The 13894-nt window shown below is 42.5% G+C and overlaps 1 pseudogene; it reads left to right on the top strand.

Moving 5' to 3' along the window:
- Nucleotides 1-1052: 1052 nt before the first annotated feature.
- LOC118569809 lies at nucleotides 1053-13221 on the top strand (annotated as a pseudogene).
- Nucleotides 13222-13894: the final 673 nt, after the last annotated feature.

Raw genomic sequence — 13894 nt, 5'->3', positions numbered from 1 at the left:
TTTGTTTTCCTCTATGTGCCACCTCTGTATTTGAAGATCTTTCGGGATAAATGACTTTATTAAGACAGCATTTTTAACCGATTCTGTTTCTCTCAGCTTTTCATTTAGTACCACTATTCATTTATTTGTTATGCCATCATCATGTGCTTGCTGGTAAACTCAACATCCCCAGCTGAGTAACCATCTCCTCTGTGCAGAGGACAGTTTTAGGACAAGGAACAAAATTACTCATCTTTTTCTCCAGGAAATCAAAGGCACAGGTGAAGTATAGGTTCAAGGTTGTGAAACTTATACTTTTAGTTAGTTTCTTATGCCCAGGTGCACCTGCCTAGATATGCAGCCTGGGTGCACCTGCCTCTGTGTGCATGCCTGGATGCACCTGCCTGGTGTGCAGCCTGGGTGCACCTGCCTCTGTGTGCATGCCTGGATGCACCTGCCTGGTGTGCATGCCTGGGTGCACCGGCCTCGGTGTGCATTTGTCCAGAGGAGAACTTGCTGGTTACTCAGTGTTTCCTTCCACCAGGTGGAACTGGGCTTAGTGGCACCTACTGGCCTTTTCCTACCGAGCCATCCTGCTGGCCCAGACCCATGATTTTATAGGTGCCTTCAAGGGTTCTTTGTGCTACTTTGTGTAGCAGCCAAAGATGACAAGAGATATTTCCAGTAAACAATTTGTAAATGTGTTTTAAAAGTTTAAATGATGTGTTATAGAGCCTAACCATTTAATTCCTAGATGTGAAATGGAAAGTTATGCCTAAGAACCAAGTGATACAGACCTGTAAGTAATCAGGGGCAGAAACTGGGCCTGTTAAAGTAGTCAAGAATAAAGCCTGCTTCATGTGCTACTTAGTGATGTTGAGGATGAAACTGAGTACTCTGGTGATCCAGGACAAAAATATGTACAACACATCCAAAATACAGGAGGGCAGTAACTAATAGATTGCTTATGCCTGTATAAAGCAAGCTAGTGCAGCTTATGCAGATGAACCATGAGCTATGCACCAGTCTGTATCTGGCCCATAGCTGGCTCTCTGTCTTCTCTGTAGTATGGCATGGAGAAGATCTATGAAGGCCAACTGGAGGTAACTAGAGATGAACAAAATGTGGAAAGCATTGCTGGCCAATTTGATGTCTCTGCCTGTTTATTAGTGCAAGCCTTGACATAACTATTATACAGCTGGCAATGAAGTTTGTGGGGCTGAAGAAAGTAATAGTTGGAGGCTTTTCTATTCCTTACAGTGCCTAAGGTGCCATGGTTACAATTCTGAAAGCAAGGAGTACAATGCAGAAGTTCAATACAAGTCTTCTATAGGTCAGAAGTTTGAAGATTATATACATTACCTAAAGGCGGATGAAAATGACTATAAGAAAAAAAAATCTTAGTATTTGAAGAACAATGTGAGTCCACATGTGATAGAGATGTATAGGAAAGCTCATGCTCATATACAAGGGAATCCAGTCAGAGAGAAACCTAAAAGAAAATGTACAGAGGTAGAACCTTCCCAGAATGCCACTTGCCCAGAAGAAAGGTCTGATAGCTCAAAATAAGGCAACCTTTGTCAGAGCTCAGGACCAGGCTGCTGAGCTAGGCCTGGACCCAAGAAACTTCCCACCACATTTGGCACCGAGGCATGGTAGCAAGAATTTCCACCCAAAACCTGAGAAAGCTTTGGAAAAAAGATTCTAAAATGGAGCTAAAAGCAGCTTCCTAGTTCCTTCTCTCTGGCAAGCTGCAGTGAGGGCTTGCACTACAGTATGGTGGGTTTGCAGCATTTGAGCTTGACCTGTAGGACGCATGGCGGACTCCTACCTTGGTACGCAGAGGTGTCTTGAAACTTCAGTGCACTGCATGGTGGATTTAGCCTTACTCATACAGAAAAAAACAATGTTAATGGGCCAGCTGCACGTTACCTGGTGGCAGCATGGACCCCAGAGTTGGCAGGGTAAGCATGACTCTCTTGGGTACCTCCACCACGCTGGGAAACTGAAGTGGGTGAAGTCAGCAGCCAGGGCTGCTGCTTTTTGTCCTAACCATGCAGTTTAGCAGTTTAAAGTCTCTCCTGGTCAGAGAAGGATTATAGATTCACAATAAGACAGATTCAGATGAAATAAACCTCTAAATGATTTACAATATATGTAAAAATGTACGTAGGCTTTGAAAGAGAGGGGGGAATGAGTTATATAAAGAAATAAATAATTTTTAAAAATCAAGTCTTTACAGAGACAATAAAATAATATAAAAAATAAACTACATACAGATGAAAATCACACAGAGAGTGGATTATACTGTCTTTGGGATTTTTAACTAACAGAAAGACATTTGATAGTAAAGGCTACTCAGTTAAACCAATACATATATTTTAAAGGTATCTTGACTTCAATATTTATGTCTAAGGATATGTTGCTTTGGAAAAGAGGTTCTGCTTTTGTTTCCACAGAAGATGAGAACCTATGGATTGCTTCCAAGCTAAAATTGTTTGATCAAGGAAGAACCCTTGAGAGGCCCAGATGATCCAACATCCAAAATCAGCTTCAAAGCAACTGGCTAAGACAATCCATCCTCACAGACTACTTCAGTCAGGACTTAACCATAATTCTTAATTTTCTCAAGATCCCCATAAAATTGCCAGCAGAAAGTAGTAGAAGAAGCTATGCCCAAATTCCCAAAATATTGTTTGTAAATATTTATCTTTATTTAAAAGGGGTTGATTATGAATACAATCTCTTTCTAAAGAAAAAAAGAGGATATTATAGATATGATAGAATAAAAGGGTAGATTATTGAATCTACTTTTAAAGAGCAACAACTTGCTTGAAATGGTTTTTTTTTCTTTTTATTAAGAGATTTTCTATTCATTTTACATATCAATCATGGATTCCCCTGTCCTCCCCCAACCCAACCCCCAACCTCCTCCAAGGCAAGGTCTCCCCTGGGGGGGTCAGCAGAACCTGGTACCTTCAGTTGGGGCAGGTCCAATACCCTCCTCTCTGCACCAAGGATGAGCAAAGTGTCTCAGCATAGGCACTAGGTTCCAAAAAGCTGGCTCATGCACTAAGGACAAGTCCCAGTCACACTGCCTGGGGGCTCCCTAAACAGTTCAAGTTAAACAACTGTCTCACTTATCCAGAGGGCCTAGTCCAGTTCCATGGGGGTTCCTCAGCTATTAATTCACAGTTTATGTGTTTCCACTAGTTTGGCTAGTTGTCTCTGTACTTTTGCCAATCATGGTCCTGATATCTCTTGCTCATCCTCCTCGCTCTCATCAATTGAACTGCTGGAGCTCCACCTGGGTTTTGGCCATGAATCTCTGCATCCGTTTCCATCAGTCACAGGATGAGGGTTCTATCATGACAGTTAGGGTGTTTGGCCATCCGATCATCAGAGTAGGTCATCTCAGGCACTCTCTCGACCATGCCAGTAGTCTATAGTGGAGGTATCTTTGTAGATTCCTGGGGACCTCTCTAGCACTCTGATTCTTCCTATTCCCATGGTATCTTCATTTATCATGGTATATCTTTCCTTGTTCTCCTACTCTGCTCCTGATCCAGCTATGACCTCTTGCTCCCCTAAGCTCTCTTCCCCCCCAACCCTTGCCCTCCACTACCCCACTCCCACCCCCAGTTTGCTCAAGTAGATCTCATCTATTTCTCTGTTGTTGGGTGATCCCTGTGACTTTCCTAGTGTCCTCCTTACTAGCTAGCCTCCCTGGAGCTGTGAGTTGCAGTCTGGTTATCCTTTGCATTATATATAGTATCCACTTATAAGTGAGTACATACCATGTTTGTCTTTCTGAGTCTGGGTTATCTCACTCAGGATGATATTTTCTAGTTCCACCCATTTGCCTGCAAACCTCATGATGTCATTGTTTTTCTCTGCTGAGTAATACTCCATTGTGTATATGTACCACATTTTCTTAATCCATTCTTCAGTTGAAGCATCTAGGTTGTTTCCAGGTTCTGGCTATTACAAATAATGCTGCTATGAACCTAGTTGAGCATGTGTCCTTATGGTATGATTGAGCATTCCTTGGGTATATGCCCAAGAGTGGTATAGCTGGGTCTTGAGGGACATTGATTCCCAATTTTCTGAGAAAGCACATACTGATTTTCAAAGTGACTGTACCACTTTGCATTTCCACCAACAGTGGAAGAGTGTTCCCCTTGCTCCACATCCTCTCCAGCATAAGCTGTTTTCAGTGTTTTTGATCTTAGCCATTCTAACAGGTGTAAGATGTTATCTGACTCATTTTAATTTACATTTCCCTGATGACTAAGGCTGTTGATCAATTCCTTAAATGTCTTTCAGCCATTTGAGATTCTTCTGTTGAGAATTCTCTGTTTAGCTCTAGAGCCTATTTTTTAATAAGACTGTTAGGTATTTTGATGTCTAGTTTCTTGAGTTCTTTATATATTTTGGAGATCAGCCCTCTGTCAGATGTGGGGTTGGTGAAGATCTTTTCCCATTCTGTAGGCTGTCATTTTATTTTATTGAACCGTGTCCTTTGCCCTGCAAAAGCTTCTCAGTTTCAAGAGGTCCCATTTATTAATTATTGCTCTCTGTGTCTCTGCTACTGGTGTTATATTTAGGAAGTGATCTGAAGTGCCAATGCATTCAAGACTACTTCCTACTTTCTCTTCTATCAGGTTCAGAGTAACTGCTTTTACATTGCTATAGATTTTAGTTTATTGATACAAATTTAAAGTTAATTTTTTATACTGTATATATATTTTACTCTTGTTTGAGATATTATGTTTATGCAACTCATTTAAAATTGTAATATATCATTAAGAAATACAGATTAATAGTTAATCATCTATGATAATCAAACTTATAGTCACATTAGTTAAGTTTACTAGGTGTATATAGATATATTTTGATTAGGTAGATAATCTTCAAACACTTCAAAGACCTACAGAATATGGCATTTAAAATGTTTTAAAAACTTAGACTTTCTGGATAGTGAGACACGTCTTCTCTTGGCAGCATCAATTTACTTCAAAGAGGATGATGGGCATCAAAGAGACTCCATATGGAATTTGCTTTCTTTTCTTTTCTTTTATTTTATTTTTAAGATTTATTTGTTTATTATGTATACAGTGTTCTGTTTGCATGTATCCCTGCAGGCCAGAAGAGGGAGCCAGATCTCATTACAGATAGTTGTGAGCCACCATAAGGGTGCTGGGAATTGAACTCAGGACCTCTGGAAGAACAGCCAGTGTTCTTAACCTCTGAGCTATCTCTCCAGCCCAGAATTTGCTTTCTTTATAGCAAAAGTTAACCATTTGTGCAAGAAACTGTTCTTGCCTGGACTGCTTGGCAAAATATTGTATCGACTGGATGTACAGGACCCATAAAAAAAAAAAAATGACCATTAAATTTTGCCAAAACAAGATGAGATGGTCCTTCAGGCTCCTGCTTCACAGAGGAGACTGCCAGAAATTCTACAGGACACACAGAGAAGCAACTGAGAAACTCTGGGTCTATAGGCTGAAGATGGATGCCCCAACATTACAGAGGAACTTTGGGTGACTGTCCAGGCAGGCAGCTGTCTCTGTAATTCTAGATTTTTGAAAGTTGTTTACAATGCTCTTCTTGTTTACTTAGGTAACATTACATCCTCTGAGGTATTTAATATAGTTAAAGACTAGATAATTATAATTTTCCTTGGTTATGATAAAAAATAAATTAAATATAAAACTTTAGACGCACAAATATAAGATAGATGATAAAATATTTTCTTTAATTTTGCCAAATAAAAATAGACTAGATATTGTGACTGTAATTCTTACTTGATAACCATTTGTTATATATAATTTTACTATATTAAAGCTGAAACCTTCCTTTTTCATTAGATGGAAAAGGGGAAATGCTGGGGGATGTCTTTCTGTATGCTATGAATATATGTTGTTCCCATTGGTTAATAAATAAGCTGCTTTGGCCTATGACAAGGCAGCTTAGAGACAGGCAAAAAAATCCAAGGAGAGAGACAGGAAAGAGAAAGGCATAATCTGGAGAGACATGAGCCAGCCACCAAAGGAGCAACATCTGATGGGACACAGGTAAAGCCATGGGACACATGGTGATACATAGATTAATAATTATGGGTTAATTTAAGATAATAAGAGCCAGCAAGAAAGAGGCCTGCCACAGGCCATACAATTTATAAATAATATTAAACCTCTGAATGATTATTTTATAACTGTCTGTGGGACCATGGGCTGGGCGGGACCAGAAAAACTTTGGACTACATAGGAGGGCTGTCTTTTTAGACAAAGCAATACATTCAGGAAACAGCTCTGTGGGTAAAGGTGCTTGTTGTGCAGTCATGGGGATCTGCAGATCCCTAGTACCAGGTAAATGCCAGGGGGCACTGAGGTGGGAGCAGAGTCAGAGGCAGGACGCTCTCTGGAGCTCACTGTCCAGACAGTCTAGCCCAAATGACAAGGGGAGTCTGCAGAAGAGACTGTCTTTAGCAAGTGACATCCTGTCAATCTCTAGTTTGCACATCCACATGGGAGAGTGCACTCACATACATGTACATTCAAAAAATCAATAAGTTTATTATACCAAATGTATACGTGTACATATATATTATCACAAAAGAGATAAAACTCCAGAAATAAGGGGAAATGTTCCAAATTGTATCTATAGGATCTAATATCTAGAATATATATATAAAAGACAACTTAATCAAAAAATGAGCAGAAGACCAAAGAGATGTTTCTGAAAATAATATATTCCCACATGGGACATGTGCACCTAAACATGCACACACATATGCTAAATAAATGTCATTCACTACACTAAATAAATATCATTAAAATGTCCATAGCTCCATCCAAACAGCAATCTAGAGTGTTCAAACATTAAAAATAAAAGCAAGAAAGCCCATTGTGCTGAGAAAGGATGAACCATAACTATTCATCTATTATACTTTAAAAAGGGAAAATATTTTTCCAAACAATATTAGCAAGTTCAATATACAAATAAGAAAGATAAAGTCAGTATACACTCATTTAAAGTGCAAAGTCATATGAAAAGAAACAAATTATCAGCAGAAAATTAAGCACTTTGTAGTTTCTTTTTTCAAATTTATGTTTATGGGTATTTTGCCTTTGTCTATGTCTATACACATTGTATGCACAGTGCCCAGAGGCCAGAAGAGGGCCTTGGATTCCAATAACTTAGATTCCAGATGTCTGTCAGCAGCTATGGGAGTGCTAGGAACCAAGCCTTGGGCCAGTGCTCTTAACCACTGAGCCATCTCTCCAGCACCCTGGGAAGCTATCTTTTGATAGAGAGGAAGAGGGGCAACCACATTATGCTCGTGGTTTTCTAATTATAGGCTAGTTCTTATGTGAGCTTGGATAGTTTAATTTATTATCCTTTAAAGGTGTATTTTTGTACACATTTGTGTGAATTACAGGTGAAGTTTAAAAACACAATATATACATAAAAAATACCATAGATATGTGTCCAGGACTGTCTAGGTCTTTAATTTATTTGATGCTAAGTTAATTGTTAAGACAGAAGAAATACTGGTTAATTCCAAGACAGGAGGAGCAGCAATACCAGGTCAGACCTTTCAAAAAACCTAAGTAATACAACTTTACATTTGTTTCAAGTAGCTCTCAGCAGTTATATTATTTAGGATTTCATTCAATCCCTTTATTAACCTGCTCATGAGTCATACTTGTCTATGGACAAGTGGCAGTCCTGGGCAGGCTTGGCAAGGAAGAATCCAAACAATGAAGTTCCCCAGTCTCAGAGGAGGTGACAGGTGACAGGGCCCCTTGAACATGTGGCTCTGGCAGGCCTTGCTCTTCTCCTCATTCCCTCTGCCTTGCTAAACCGTCAGATTTGTATCCCTAAAGCCAGCCCCCAAGGTCCGTTCCCTTATGTGGCCACTTCCTCCTCCTGAGGCTGGCCACCAAGGTCCAGCTATCAAAGTATTGAAGTCCAGCAATCAGAAGCCCCCATTGGCTGCCCTACTTAACATGCCCAATTAACACCTCATCCTAAGACAGGGGTTCCGATTTCACCTTAATAAACTGTTATTTGTGTACAGGCCACATCTGTCCCCCTCTATCCAGAGGCAGTCCCTTGTCCTTCCCGGACGGACACAATACCCCTGTCCCTTCCCCTTGCTCCCTTCCCCCTCTCCCTCCTCTCCCTCCTTTCTCCCTTGCTCCCCATCTCCTTTACCACCTCATCCCAGCCCGTTCTAACACAGACCCCCCACTTCTTCTCTTAAATGACACCTGCAAGGTCATTGGCTGCTGTTTTTCTGCCAGAGTCAGAAAGCGGCCATTTTAACTTTTCTTCCTGCTTAATAAAGGATCTCTGTGAAAACCGGTGTTTGGGTGTGCTTTGTGCCTGATTTGGGTCCAGGAGGAAGCCCCCACTGTTCAGGAGCTCTCCTTTAATAGGATTTTTTTTCGTGGATGAGTCCGCACTGCACTCTCCATTTTTTTCCCCTTCTTTTTTGGTTTTTCGAGACAGGGTTTCTCTGTGCAGTTTTGGTGCCTGTCCTGGAACTCGCTCATAGAGCGGGCTGGCCTCGAACTCACAGAGATCCGCCTGCCTCTGCCTTCTGAGTGCTGGGATTAAAGGCGTGCGCCACCACCATGTTTCCTTTTATGAGCTTCTTCCTCCGCATAGAGAGCACTCACTGTCCAATCGGAGGTAAAGTGCTAACCAATCACAGTCTATAGGCTCCCAATGGATAGGTGGTTGCGCATGTGTAATACAGCAGGCGCTGTTCCCTGAGTGGGTCATCTCTGTGCTCTTTACTGCCCCTGGGCAGTGCATTCTCGTCAGGGAAGCCCTGGTAATGACAGCATAACACACCTGAGCTTGATCCAGGGCTGTAGCTGTGTGCTGCATGGACCCGAGACACATTACAGAACTTATGCCTGACTGACTTTCGGAACCTGTCCCTGAGACCAGAGCTCAGGCCTGCAGCTCTGCACACAGGACAGTTCTGAGGAGCGTTCCCACCTTCCTGTTGGGCTGCTATCACTGAGCACCTTGCTTACCAAATACTGCCTTGATCTAACTGTGGATGTAACCTTAGGTAGATTTCGTCGTGTTCTGAGCAGACACACAGTAGGCAAAGCGATGAGCAGTAATCAAGTTCAGTTCGGAGGAAGACAAGAGCGAAGTGAAACTCTTTTACCAAGCTGGGGTGCCGGGAAGGTTGGACACACAGCGAAGCCGTCCTACCAGGCAGGTTGTACTGACAAAAACAGGAAAAGGTCTTGTATTTTCAGTTGCCCTTCTCGTCCTCCACGCCCGGCCAGATTTACTGTGGAAAGCGGCAACGGCAATTTTTGCAGCCAAATTGTACAAGGGCAGAGAGCGCAGAACTATGAAGAGCTGGCCTGGCTCTTAGAGATGCAGCTTGCTTTCTTCATACAATACACATTTCACTCAAGATCAACGAGAGTGTGTCTCTATCCACTTGATTCTGAGGGAAGACAATACATGTGATTATACTCTTAGTGTAGTTTTGGTAACTTTGTTTTCTGTAAAAAGAAACCAATTAAGGGTTATAAAACTTCCAACTTCCTGAATTGCTTCTATTGCTTAAATTTATAAACAGCTTTCATGACCTGACTATCTCAGTTATTCAGGCATTTGTTCTACTGTTAAAGACCCAGTGAACTGGTATCTAGGAGTTTTATATGGATAAGGGAGGCACATTCCTGGCACGCCACCTTAATGGAAGTGCATAGAAGACAAAAGACTTGCCTTGGAAACACAGGCTAGAGACCCAACTAGAAAAGTTTGCTGCAGACCAGTTAAAAATGTAAAATATAGCTACCATAGAGCTTAATTGTGTAATGGTATTTTCAACTTCTGTCATCAGGAGACAATATTTTGCACTTTTGTGGGATCGGCCTACAGCTACAGCCATATTGGACAGATGTCTTTAACTCTAAATGCAATGCAGAATTACCTATCATTTCTTTGCTATGCAGATTGAATATTTTGCATGAGAATTCAAAAACGCATGTTTATAGTTTTAACTTTTTAAGTTTATTGTTTTTCTACTACCAAATGTACTGTCTACAGATGGAAAACTCAAGCCTTTGATGGGCGGTGAGGAATTGCTCAAAAGAATCCATTACACACAGAGAGACACATTACACATAATGTCAGGAAAGCCTAGATTACAGTTTTCCAGCTATGTATAGGAGGAAGCCTCATCTCAGAGAAGCATTTTAGGGATTCCAGACGATAGTCCTCAACAGCTGGTCCTGTTCTAAGACTTGGTCAGTGGGAAATGCTGTTGCTTTTCTCCCCTTGGTGGCCCCTTCCTCTCCCTCCACTGCCATCTTTGCGGAAGCAGAGTGTTCCTTATTACACTCAGAACAGCAGTGAGAAGAGCAGGCCCGGCAACTAAGCAATGTGGCATCCTACCTTTAGATTACCTTTAGAAGCAACAAAAAAAATTTGAGACTGTGGGACTTCACAACTATAGGGAACTGTGGCAGAGTACATATTTCTAGAACTCAACGACTTTCCTGCAGGAAGGGTACTTAATGCTGAATCAACGACTACAAAGGACTTGTCCAAGTTTTAATCATGCTGAAAATTTCAATAATCTTCAACTATTCTACTTCAGATGCCATAAAGCTGGCTGGTTAAAATAAAATTTGAAGATATATGTGGTGTAGTTTAGGAGTTTCATAATATTAAATCCTACTCAGCTTGATCAGAGATGACCAAATAGTCTAGATAACAACTTATGGGGAGTCTACCAGAGAAGACCACTCAGACACAGTTTACAGCCAATCCAAAGTCTTTATTCCAGCGGGCAGGGACTACACTCAAGTATTCAGAGCCTAAGCGTAGCCCGAGCATTTAGAGTAAGGGGCTTTCAAAGGCAAAAATCACATTCTGGCATTTTGTTCTGCAGCTTCATGTGGAGATTGGGGGTGGAGGGGTGGGGTGGGGTTGCACAAGCAAGCAGTTTGACAGAAGCTAAGCTAAGCATTTAGTTTGTGGGAAGGTCTGCGCAAGTAGGCAGTTTAACCTAAGCTAAGCTAAGCTAGCTGGGGCATCCTGGCCTCAGATTCCTAGAATAGAGTTGAATTTTCCATGGCATTCACCCATCAAATTCTAGTTAAATCTGAAATGGTCTCAACAGGGTGTAAGATGGAACCTCTGTACTGTCTTACTCTGTCACATTCTCCACTGGTTCTATGGGCATAAGTCAAATTAGTGATGTGTCCTGTTCTAGGGAGAATATATGGTCCTAATGACCATGTATTAACTTAGTTGGAGGGGTTAGAGGACTACTAAAAGGCCTTCTGTTGTCTGCCCACATTCCTCCTCCTTGTTCAGAGCTATGGGGCCATCTAAACACACTAGAGCAGGAGGCTTTGTGGACATTTTTTGTCTGAATTCCAACAGATCTGCACTCAGGGCCCCAACCAACAATGCTAGTGAGTCAGTCCCTGAATCCCTTCCCATTATCTATTCCCCCTCATTTCTCTCTGTTTCTTCAAGGGCAGAAGTCTCCACATAGCAGATTGTCCTTCCCTGTCTTCAGCTGAATCTCTGTTGTTGTGACCATTCTGAGCAACTTCCAAAAGTGAGATCTATTTATTCCTTCAAATATCTGTAATTTCTGGAGCTTTCTCCTTATGTCTGGAGCTAACTGCATGGCAAAGGCAATATTAGTGGCTCACTGAGTAAATACCCAATTTGTGTCACAGTCTTTCCAGAAACCCGGAAGGCAATTCATCAGGTCCTTGAATACCTGACTTACCTTAAGTTAGCTGGTAGGTTTTCTGGCTGCCACTTTTAATCCTCCCGATAATGTTTCTTGAAGAAAAATGTCCAATGCCCTCCTACCTTAAAATTTTCCATTAGGCTGTTTCCAACAGACTCTTAAGGGCCTGCAGCTTCTCCAAAGATGGAGGGTTTGGGGGTCTTCCAACTACATTCATTACTGGTAGAGGAGACATAAACTGCCAACAGGGAAGGAGTCGAACTTCTACTTTCCCTCTGGTGGTGGATCAGGTAACTATTTTCTCCTTCCTGCAGCAAGATTGAGAACAGGCAGATGTTTTGGGTTTCTCTTGGCCACTTAGCTGCACCATAATTTGGGTCACCAACAAGAGGGCACAGGTCTTAAACCATTTTATGCATTTGTATGAGTTGAACTTCTACTTTCCTTCTGGTGGTGGATCAGGTAACTATTTTCTCCTTCCACTGTTCACACACTGCAATGAAAACTACTATGAATTATTTTTAGCTCCACATAGTATTTTTCTCATAAAAAGGTACTGTGGTTGTTTTAAGAATGGACCCCACAGCCAGGCTGTGGTGGCACATGCCTTCAAGACAGGCAGATCTCTGTGAATTACAGGCCAGCTTGGTCTATAGAGCTAGCTCCAGGACAGCCAAAGAAACCCTGTCTCAAAACACAAACAAAAACCAAAAGAAGGACCCCATATTTGAATGTCTAGTTCCTAGCTGGTGTAATGTTTTGGCAGGATTAGGTGTGGCCTTGTTGGAGAAAGGGTCACTGGGATGGTAGGCTTTTGAAATCTCAAAGCTTTCTTTCTCTCTGCTAGCAGATCAGGATGTAGCTCTCAGGTACTTCTTCAGGACCTACCTGCATGATGCCATGCTTTCTGCCATGATAATGGACTAAGCCTCTGAAAATTAAGCAAGGCCCCATTAAATGCTTTTTCTTATTAAGAGTTGTCTTGGTCAGGGCCTTCTCAGCACCATTACCACCTGCCTGGGACTGCCTGCTCTGGCCAGGGTGTGGGTGAGCTGCCTCTGCCCTCTTGCCTGTCATGTGGTGGTATGAGTGAGGGAAAGAAGCCCTCCCTTTAACCCCTGCAGCAATTGGGAGAGCTGACCCTGCCCCTCACCAACTCTGGTACTCAGGAGAACAGGCTCTGCACCCTGCCTGGGCATCACAGTAGAGCTGACCCTGTTGTCGGGGTGGGGGTGGGGGGTAAGCCAGTCCAGAGGGTGTGAAAGCAGAAGAGCTGACCCCACACCCCCTCATTTGCCAGGTGGTGCAGAAACATGCCTCCCCGCTCCCTTGTCCCTAACCACCTGCTGCAGGCAGGGATGGGCCTGGGGAAGCATGAATGGGAGAACTGGCCTTGGCCCTCACCAATTGCAGCACTCTGGAGAGTGACCCCTGCACCTCACCTGGGCAACACAGTAGAGTTGGCCCTTGAGGCATAAGAGCAGGAGCAGCCCTGCCCCTTGATACACACAGTGAGCTAGGCAGGGGGGTGCTGGAAAGCCTGCCTGTTGAGTGAAAACTGGCAGGCTGAACCACCTAGCTACTATCCAGGCCCTGAACCAGAGCTATGAGTTTGCCCACCACGCCCCCTACATGGCAAAGCATGAGAAGAAGGTAAAGAGGCCTGTCCTAGGAACCCAAAGCTGCAAGATCTCCATGACACAGGGCAACAGGACATCCAAGGAGTCACAGTGAGGGCTGAACACACTCCAGAGGCCTTGAACCAGAGCAATGAACACTTTGCAATGAACACTTCCAAGTAAAGATGTATAAAGGGTACGTTCTGTGGCTCACTGTGTCATACCACAGCTTCTATGCCAAGATCTTTTTTCTTTTGGAGGTGGGGAGGTTGCAAGGACAGAGGGAAGGTGTAAAAGGATGGCAAGGTGGACGGGACCAGGATGTGTAAAGTGAAATCTACAAATAAAATGTTTAAAAAAGTTGCACTGGTCATGGTGCCTCTTCATTGGAATAAAACAGGGACTAAAGCATGTACATATGTGTGAAAGTGTGTGTGTGTATACACACACACACATATATATACACACATCACACATACATATAATTTCTGGTAGAAGGCAAGAAAACAAAATGTCTCAAAATTTTATATAT

This window comes from Onychomys torridus, chromosome 18, assembly GCF_903995425.1.
Source record: "Onychomys torridus chromosome 18, mOncTor1.1, whole genome shotgun sequence".
Classification (NCBI taxonomy): domain Eukaryota; kingdom Metazoa; phylum Chordata; class Mammalia; order Rodentia; family Cricetidae; genus Onychomys; species Onychomys torridus.
Note: the sequence above shows the minus strand (reverse complement) of the source record. Positions and strands in the feature narration are given on the sequence as shown.